A 9,788-nucleotide genomic window follows, 5' to 3' on the forward strand; every position below is an offset into this window, starting at 1 on the left:
AGAACCCCCACAAGACAGGGTGGGAGATCGGAGACCGAATGAAGGGTCGGTAAATTTTAACTCACAGTGTTTTGTAGCGAGACCGGTGGGGGCTTGTGTGTGTGTCCACCCTTGCCTGGGTGACGAGTCCACCACGGAAGAATGGTCTAGCTAAAGGACGGAGGGGTCATACGTGAATGGCCACAACAACGACGCATCGACGGATCAAAATCGTAAAGGAAGGTTGGCAAGATAATAGCTGTTACTGTTCACACGTTCTCTCTCTCTCTCTCTCTCTCTCCAACAATTGCAACACATCGACAAACAACTACCGCAGCCTGCATGAACTGAACTGAACTTTATATTTCCATCTGACAATTCATTATCCCCTAGACAACGATAGAGCTTGTTTCATTAGTGATTATTATTATACCCGCACTTTTAGGTTTAGTATTGCTAACGTATATTCTCTGTATATTCGCATTGATATTATTTTGTATATTTTTGCTCATAAATATTGTTGAAAATAGTATCACCAGACTCCAACAGACACTTCTATCTTTGCTGGTAAGACACCCAATTACGGGGTACATAACAATTCCCTGCAGCATAGGAGAATGAGGGGTGATTTGATAGAGGGGTATAAAATTATGATGGCTATAGATAGAGTGAATGCAAGAAGGCTTTTTCCACTGAGTCCAGGGGAGAAAAGAAACAGACGTCATAGGTTAAGGGTGGAAGGGGAAAAGTTTAAAGGGCGCATTAGGTGGGGCTTCTTCATGCAGAGAGTGGTGGGAGTGTGGAATGAGCTGCCAGATGAAGTGGTGAATGCAGGCTCACTTTTGACATTTAAGAAAAACTTAGACAGGTATATGGATGAGAGGGGTTTGGAGGAATATGGCCCAGGTGCAGGTCAGTGGGACTAGGCAGAAAAATAGTTTGGTACAGCCAAGGGCCAAAAGGCCTATTTCTGTGCTGTAATGTTCTATGGTTCTATCTGCAACCCTCCAATCCTCCGAAACTTCTTCTGTCCCCATTGATGATCCAAATATCATTGCTAGAGCTCAGCAATCTCCTCCCTCGCCTTCCAGAGTAGCCTGGGATATATTTCGTCTGCTGCCGACGATTTCTCCAACTTAATGCTTTCCAAAAGCTCCAACACATCCTCTTTCTTAATATCTGCATGCTCAAGCTTTTCAGTCTGCTGCAAGTCATCACTGCAATCACCAAGATCCTTTTCCATAGCCAATACTGAAGTAACGTATTCATTAAGTACCTCTGCTATTTCCTCCGGTTCCATGCACACTTTCCCACTGCCACACTTGATAGGTCCTATTCTTTCACGTCTTATCCTCTTGCTCTTCACCTACTTGCAGAATGCCTTGGGTTTTCCTTAATCCTGCCCATCAAGGCCTTCTGATGGCCCTTTCTGACTCTCCTCATTTACTTCTTAAGCTCCTTCCTAGTAGCCTTATAATCTTCTAGATCTCTAACATTACTTAGCTCTTTGAAACTTTTGTAGGCTTATCTTTTCTTCTTGACTAGATTTACTACAGCATTTGTACACCATGGTTCCTGTACCCTACCATAAATTCCCTATCTCTTTGGAATGTACCTATACAGAACTCCACACAAATATCCCCTGAATATTTGCCACATTTCTTCCGTACTTCTCCCTGAGAACATCTGTTTCCAATTTAATCCTCCAATTTCGTGCCTGACAGGCTCATAACTCCCCTTCCTCTAATTAAACGCTTTTCTAACTTGTTTGTTCCTATCTCTCTCCAATGCTATTGTAAAGGAGGTAGAATTATGCTCACTATCTCCAAAATGCTCTCCCACTGAGAGATCTGACACCTGACCAGGTTCATTTTCCAATACCAAATCAACTACAGCCTCTCCTCTTGTAGACTTATCTACGTACTGTGTCAAGAAACCTTTCTGAACACACCTAACAAACTCCATACCATCTAAACTCCTTGTTCTAAGGAGAGGCCAATAGATATTTGGGAAATTAAAATCTCCCATCACGACAACTCTGTTATTATTACATTTTTCCATGATCTGTTTCCCTATCTGCCCCTCGATATCCCTGTTACTGTTGGGCAGTCTATCAAAACACAGTAAAGTTATTGACCCACTCCTGTTCCTAACCTCCACCCACAGAGACTCCGTAGGCAATCCCCCCCATGGCGTCCACCTGTTCTGCAGCCGTGTATCAGGAACGGATGCCGGATGGACCCAAACGCAGGACGTAGACACTGAAGTACTAGGGGGAGGACAGGATGGGGATGCCATGGCATTTAAGGGTTAATGCAGGCGGGGCTGGATCCAAGAGTTCAGACGGGGCAGGCAGGCAGGAGGATCCCAGAGTTCAGACGGGGCAGGCAGGCAGGCATGCAGATCCCACAGTTCTGGGCAGGCAGGGAGGCAGGCAGATCCCACAGTTCGGGGCAGGCAGATGCCACAGTTCGGGGCAGGCAGATGCCACAGTTCGGGGCAGGCAGGCAGGCAGATTCCTCATGGCGGCCGCAGGGATCCCGGGCAGGGCCACCTCCCAGGCGGAAAACACAGAGGCCTGGGCCAGTCGCGGACACCTGGGCAGGTGCGGGGCACAACCCTTAGGGAGCAATAAGTGGAAAAGGACCCGCCTGACGGAAGCAACGGGTAGGAGGGGGCAGAACCCCCGCCGGGCAGCGGCAGTCCGGCCGGATCCGCCCGACGGAGGCAACGGGTAGGAAGCTGGGTCCAGGGTGAGCAGCAGAACTATAGTGATCATATAACCATATAACCATATAACAATCACAGCACGGAAACAGGCCATTCCGGCCCTCCTAGTCCGTGCCGAACTCTTAATCTCACCTAGTCCCACCTACCCGCACTCAGCCCATAACCCTCCACTCCTTTCCTGTCCATATACCTATCCAATTTTACCTTAAATGACACAACTGAACTGGCCTCTACTACTTCTACAGGAAGCTCATTCCACACAGCTATCACTCTCTGAGTAAAGAAATACCCCCTCCTGTTTCCCTTAAACTTTTGCCCCCTAACTCTCAAATCATGTCCTCTCGTTTGAATCTCCCCTACTCTCAATGGAAACAGCCTATTCACGTCAACTCTATCTATCCCTCTCAACATTTTAAATACCTCGATCAAATCCCCCCTCAACCTTCTACGCTCCAATGAATAGAGACCTAACTTGTTCAACCTTTCTCTGTAACTTAAGTGCTGAAACCCAGGTAACATCCTAGTAAATCGTCTCTGCACTCTCTCTAATTTATTGATATCTTTCCTATAATTCGGTGACCAGAACTGTACACAATATTCCAAATTTGGCCTTACCAATGCCATGTACAATTTTAACATTACATCCCAACTTCTGTACTCAATGCTCTGATTTATAAAGGCCAGCGTTCCAAAAGCCTTCTTCACCACCCTATCTACATGAGACTCCACCTTCAGGGAACTATGCACTGTTATTCCTAGATCTCTGTTCCACTGCATTCCTCAATGCCCTACCATTTACCCTGTATGTTCTATTTGGATTATTCCTGCCAAAATGTAGAACCTCACACTTCTCAGCATTAAACTCCATCTGCCAACGTTCAGCCCATTCTTCTAACCGGCATAAATCTCCCTGCAAGCTTTGAAAACCCACCTCATTATCCACAACACCTCCTACCTTAGTATCATCAGCATACTTACTAATCCAATTTACCACCCCATCATCCAGATCATTTATGTATATTACAAACAACATTGGGCCCAAAACAGATCCCTGAGGCACCCCACTAGTCACCGGCCTCCATCCAGATAAACAATTATCCACCACTACTCTCTGGCATCTCCCATCTAGCCACTGTTGAATCCATTTTATTACTCCAGCATTAATACCTAACGACTGAACCTTCTTAACTAACCTTCCATGTGGAACTTTGTCAAAGGCCTTGCTGAAGTCCGATCCTGTCTATCCAGATAATTATAAATACTATCTCTAAGAATACTTTCCATTAATTTACCCACCACTGATGTCAAACTGACAGGTCTATAATTGCCAACGGGTACATTGGCAAAGGCAACCGAAAGCGCGGTCAAGACGAATAAGACGGAACAGCGGGGCCAGCGCACCTGAGAGGAGCAGGAAAAGCATGACGAACCGGGTAAAACAGGTACAGAGTGGGTTGCAGAGCGGAATACAGAGCCGGTTGCAGAACAGGCAAAGGGCAGGATACGGAGTAAGATTCAGAGCAAACGAACCAGGTATAGAGCAGGTTAAACCGGCTTCGGAACAGATAGGATGCAGAACAAAACGACCACCCACCTGGTCTCCGTCCCACGGCCCCTTATAAACACCTGCAGCCGAATTGGCCACAGGTGTGCCTCCTTGATCCAGGATGATCTTAACAGGCTCAACGGACCGGGAGGGACAGCTGCAAGACCCGGAGTCCAGAGCACTCGGACCGGATCGAGACCCGGAACGCGGACTCCGGACCGCACCGGACCGGACCGGACCCTGACACCATGACACTATCTCTGATCAACAGTGCCACGCTCCCATCTCTTTTTGTCCTTTCTGAAACATCTAAAACCCGGCACCTGAAGTAACCATTCCTGTCCCTGAGCCATCCAAGTCTCTGTAATGGCCACCACATTATATCTCCAAGTATTGATCCACGCTCAAAGCCTATCCGTTTTGTTCACAACACTCCTTCCGTTAAAATAGACACATCTCAAGCCTTCGGTCTGAGCGCGTACCTTCTCTATCACCTGGCTATCCTCTCTCTCGCACTGTCTACAAGCTTTCTCTATTTGAGAGCCAACTTCCTCTTTCCCAGTCTCTTCAGTTTGGTTCCCACCCCCCCCCCCCCCAACAATTCTAGTTTAAACTCGCCCCGGTAGCCTTAGCAAACCTCCCTACCGGGATATTGGTCCCCCTGGGATTCAAGTGCAACCCGTCCTTTTTGTACAGGTCACACCTGGCCCAAAATAGGTCACAATGATCCTGAAATCTGAATCCTTGACCCAGCTCCAATCCTTCGGTCACGCATTATCCTCCACCTCCTTCTATTCCTATTCTCACTGTCGCGTGGCACAGGCAGTAATCCTGAGTTTACTACCTTTGCGGTCTTGCTTCTCAACTTCCTTCCTAACTTCCTGTAGTCTTTTTTCAGGACCTCTTCCCTTTTCCTACCTATATAATTGGTACCAAGATGTACCACGACCTCTGGCTGTTCTCCCTCCCACTGCAGGATATCTTGGACGCGATCTGAAACATCCCGGACCCTGGCACCTGGGAGGCAAACTACCATCCGAGTTTCTTTCCTGCGTCCACGGAATCGCCTGTCTGACACCCTAACTATAGAGTCCCCTGTCACTGCTGCCTGAGTAGAGGCGACGTTTCGGACCGAGACTGGAAGTAAGACATTAGAAGTCAGCGTAAGAAATGGGGGGAGGAGAGAAGAGCTAAATGGAAGTAATCAGGTGAAATCAGGAGAGGAGGAGTGGTGAAGCGAAGAGCTGGGAGGTCGTTTGTTTAAAGATATAAAGGACTGGAGAAGGGAGAATCTGATCGAATTCTGTCAGAAGGCCATGGAAGAAAGGGAAGGAGAAGAAGCAGGTATGGAGATAAAGTGAAAGAACTTCTCGAACTCCGATAATTGCACCCTCCCCCACCATTCTCCTTTACCATCCCGACTCCCATTTCCTTTTCTCACCTTCCCCTCAACTTCCTCTTGTGCCCCCCAGCCCCACCTTCCCATTCTTCAGTGAAACTGAGAAAAGAGTCATTTCCACGTCCAAAACTGTTTCTATATTGCCAATCTTGTGACATCCGTTCGAACGAAGTCGCATCTGTCAGGGCCGCAAATTAGAACATGTGGATTTATTCTGTATCTCCGTAGCAGGACATATCGGCCGCTCTTTAGATTTTTATCGTACAGGGGCGAGAAAGGGACATGGACATCACCATAAAAACAACGAGGGACAGTTCGGCCGGTGCAGGAAACAAATTAAACTAAATCGCTGGGTCATTCCCTTACATCAAACTGAAACGAGGAAAGTCAACACCTTACACTAACTTACACTAAAACTTACATTTCCAGTCAACCTTTGCCTTTGTCCTTCGCTATAGATGCATCTGATATAGAGAAAATGTTCCCATTACCGAAAACGTGTATGTCTCTAACAACGTTTGAACTTCTGAATTAGATAGATAGATAGATAGATACTTTATTCATCCCCATGGGGAAATTCAACTTTTTTTCCAATGTCCCATACACTTGTTGTAGCAAAACGAATTACATACAATACTTAACTCAGTAAAAAAATATGATATGCATCTAAATCACTATCTCAAAAAGCATTAATAATAGCTTTTAAAAAGTTCTTAAGTCCTGGCGGTTGAATTGTAAAGCCTAATGGCATTGGGGAGTATTGACCTCTTCATCCTGTCTGAGGAGCATTGCATCGATAGTAACCTGTCGCTGAAACTGCTTCTCTGTCTCTGGATGGTGCTATGTAGAGGATGTTCAGAGTTTTCCATAATTGACCGTAGCCTACTCAGCGCCCTTCGCTCAGCTACCGATGTTAAACTCTCCAGTACTTTGCCCACGACAGAGCCCGCCTTCCTTACCAGCTTATTAAACAACTCTCTCCTCCACTTGAAGGAGAAAATGGCAGATTATCCGCTGATGACCTGAAATGCTCCACTTTCGGCAACTTCTTGATGAAACCGCTGAGCATCGGCTCTACTGAAATTACATATATTTCTTATGGGGAGCAGGAACGGTGCGATACTCAAATCAGGCCAATATTATATAATATCGCATCATGACCTTTCCCGTCAGTGGGGTCAGGTATTCGGAATGTATACCGATCAATCCTCTCCCCCACCTTCATTGATGTTGGAACTTACATTTCCGTGTTTTTTTCCTACATCAGCCCTCTCGAGAACCCCGTCACTCTTTGTGAATTTCTCAGCACTACTCACACATGGAAGGTAATCACCACGTACCTCAATATCTGCCCTTCTTGTTATCCTTCCGACAAACTGCTTAATTTAATTCCATGACCGACGACCCATTGGCTTATTACGGCAACAGTGAAAGATCTTCTCGTGAGCTATTCTGTTCAGACAATTCAATACATAACAACATCCAGGGAGCACGTGAGAAAAAACCCCAGAATACTCAATGTTGTGTTGTGTTTACGGTGCAAGTGCAGTTCAGATTGCTAAACACGTACAAACTTTGTAAATAAGAATGTCCATCTTACTATGAACAACGCTACTAATTCACTGCATCTGCAAAACAATTGTCATTGTTGGTACAAAAGTAATGAATGCAGATGCTCTGTTGGTTTAAGCATTTGCACCAATTCGAGGGACATGCGTATGGTGATTAAACTACTTTGCTTCATACTGGTGCGAAACCTGATGGGAGCTGGTTTACCATTAGCAATTGTGAAACCGAGGGAAGAGCCTGAGAGTTTCACAAGATTCACTGACGTCCTGGATTGTCACATTGCTATTGGTGTTCCTGGTAAGGCGAACTATGATTTGCAGTTCTGTGTGCGCGGTGTTTAGACTCGATCAGTTACCGACAACATTGTGATGCTGGTGTATCAGTGAGTACGGTGAAGACATTGTGACAAGACTCTGTTCGTTCAGAAGTTATCTTGCAGTTTAATCCGAGGCCTCGACTGAAAATAAAGATGGAGAGTGGCAGATTGAAGAGATCGATTCAATTTGTGGATTCATGGCAAACTGTTTTGATTTATCAATGCACAACTACTGTCAAAGTAAATTCCGATAATCCAGCGCGCTCAGCACCGTTACGGGCTGCTTGGTGTTTTCCGCATCAACAGTGCAACGTGCTTTAAAGTCACATTTAAACGTATTGGGGCTGTGTTTGAAAAAAAATGCTGGAAATTTGAAAGGAACGCGGGAAGCGAAACCCCATTTTTGTGTTAGATCCCGAACCATCGGAAGATTCCAAAATTTAAATAAGGGTCTCTGTGTGCTTTAGTTTACCAGGGTTTGCTTCCACGCCCTAATATCAATGAAGTTCAGAGCCGACACAGCGGGATCAGACGAGGTAAGTTACAAGCGACACTCTGCTCCGGAACAATGAGCATCGGAGCATTTAGAATAACGCCGCAGTAATTTGGAGCAGGTCGGGGAAAATATTAAATAAAACGAACATGGGAACTTTCTAATCCGATCTCCTGACAGAGTGTGAAGGAGCCGCGGCGAAGAGTAGTTGCGGAATTTAAAATAAGCGAGTCGAGCCAGGCCCGTGTGAGCGGAAGTCGAGGAGGAGATCAATGCCTGCGAACGGGGGAAGTAAATCTGCAACGAGATTTGGAAAGTGTTCATGGACAAAGTCGGAGACAGCGGGGCTGAGCGGGACCGAACAGTGTGAACATATGTGACGGGATCGCGGGGATCACTGTCACTGAGAAAGTTGCCGAGGCTTTCCCGGCTTTGCATATCAGTCAGAAACCTGATGGACGGAGATTTACATTGATTTTCCAAAGTGTTCTCGGCCTCCTTCCCGAACCCTGCTCTCCGTGCAGCACCCCGGACCGTAACGTTTCTCCCGGCATGGGCACCTTTGAGGCGGCGGCTATCCCCGCCTTCCGCGTTTTAAACCTCCGGGAATGAGCCGCTCTCCATTTCAAGCATCTCCCTGCCCCGAGGCTCACGGAGCGGACAGACAGTAATTCACTCGCTCTTTCTGTTGTTTCCCAGTGGATGTAGTGGCGATGGTGATTCTGTCCGTGGGAAAGTGCGGCCTCTCCACCCGCACCACTCGCTGCCTGGTGGCCATGGCAACGGCGGATCTACTGACCATCGTGTTTGCGGTGATATTGTGGCGGGTCAGTTATTATTACTTCCCCGGGACATTCCTGGACATCACCCCCGTGTGCAGTGTGATCTCTGTCCTGGGAGAGGCGGCCACAGACTGTTCTGTCTGGTTCACAGTCAGCTTTACTTTTGATCGGTTTGTCGCCATCTGCCCCGGGAAAACTGAGGCTGTGGTTCTAACAACAACCTGCTCTGCTTTGATAATGTGCCCGAATTCTTTATATATCGTCATGTGAAAGTGGCTGACAATATACCCTGGGACTGTATTGAAATACCGGGCTGTTATACGGATCCCGGGTGCATGGGATATGATTGGCTTTCTACCGTCCTAACCTCATTACTCCCGTTCATGTTAATGTTCAACAGTCAGACACATTTTAGTGACTAGTCGCGTCCATAAGGGGCTGAGGGGTCAGAGCAAGGCGGAGAACCACAGTGACCCGGAGATGGAGAGCAGGAGGAGGTTTGTGATCTTAATTCTCACCATCTCCGGAAGCTTCATCATCCTGTGGTCGATGAGTGTTGCTGAATTCCTTCATTACACCATTGCTGGATTGGATTCAAACAATTACAACGCTTCTGAATACATATTTCAATACATCGGAGACATGCTGATGATATTAATTTGCTGCACAAACACGTTGATTTATGGAGTAACTCAGTCCAAGTTCAGAGAGCAGTTCATCAGCACAGCGAAATATCCGCTCACGTCAATTATTCAACTGGTTAACAAACAACATATCTAAGCTTTTCTCGGAGGCGGTCGCAATGCTTTCGATCTTGACGCTACAGAACCAACGATCATCAGAGAACGTGGCAGCGGGGAGAGTAAATCTGGTCTTGAGCCCGAGAGAAACACAGCACAGGAACCGACTCTCCGACGCCCGCACCCCGCGACCTCCACTCCTACCAATCTTTAAGCTCATTCTACCTTTTATTT

The sequence above is a fragment of the Hemitrygon akajei genome, chromosome 4 (genome assembly GCF_048418815.1).
Source record: "Hemitrygon akajei chromosome 4, sHemAka1.3, whole genome shotgun sequence".
NCBI lineage: Eukaryota > Metazoa > Chordata > Chondrichthyes > Myliobatiformes > Dasyatidae > Hemitrygon > Hemitrygon akajei.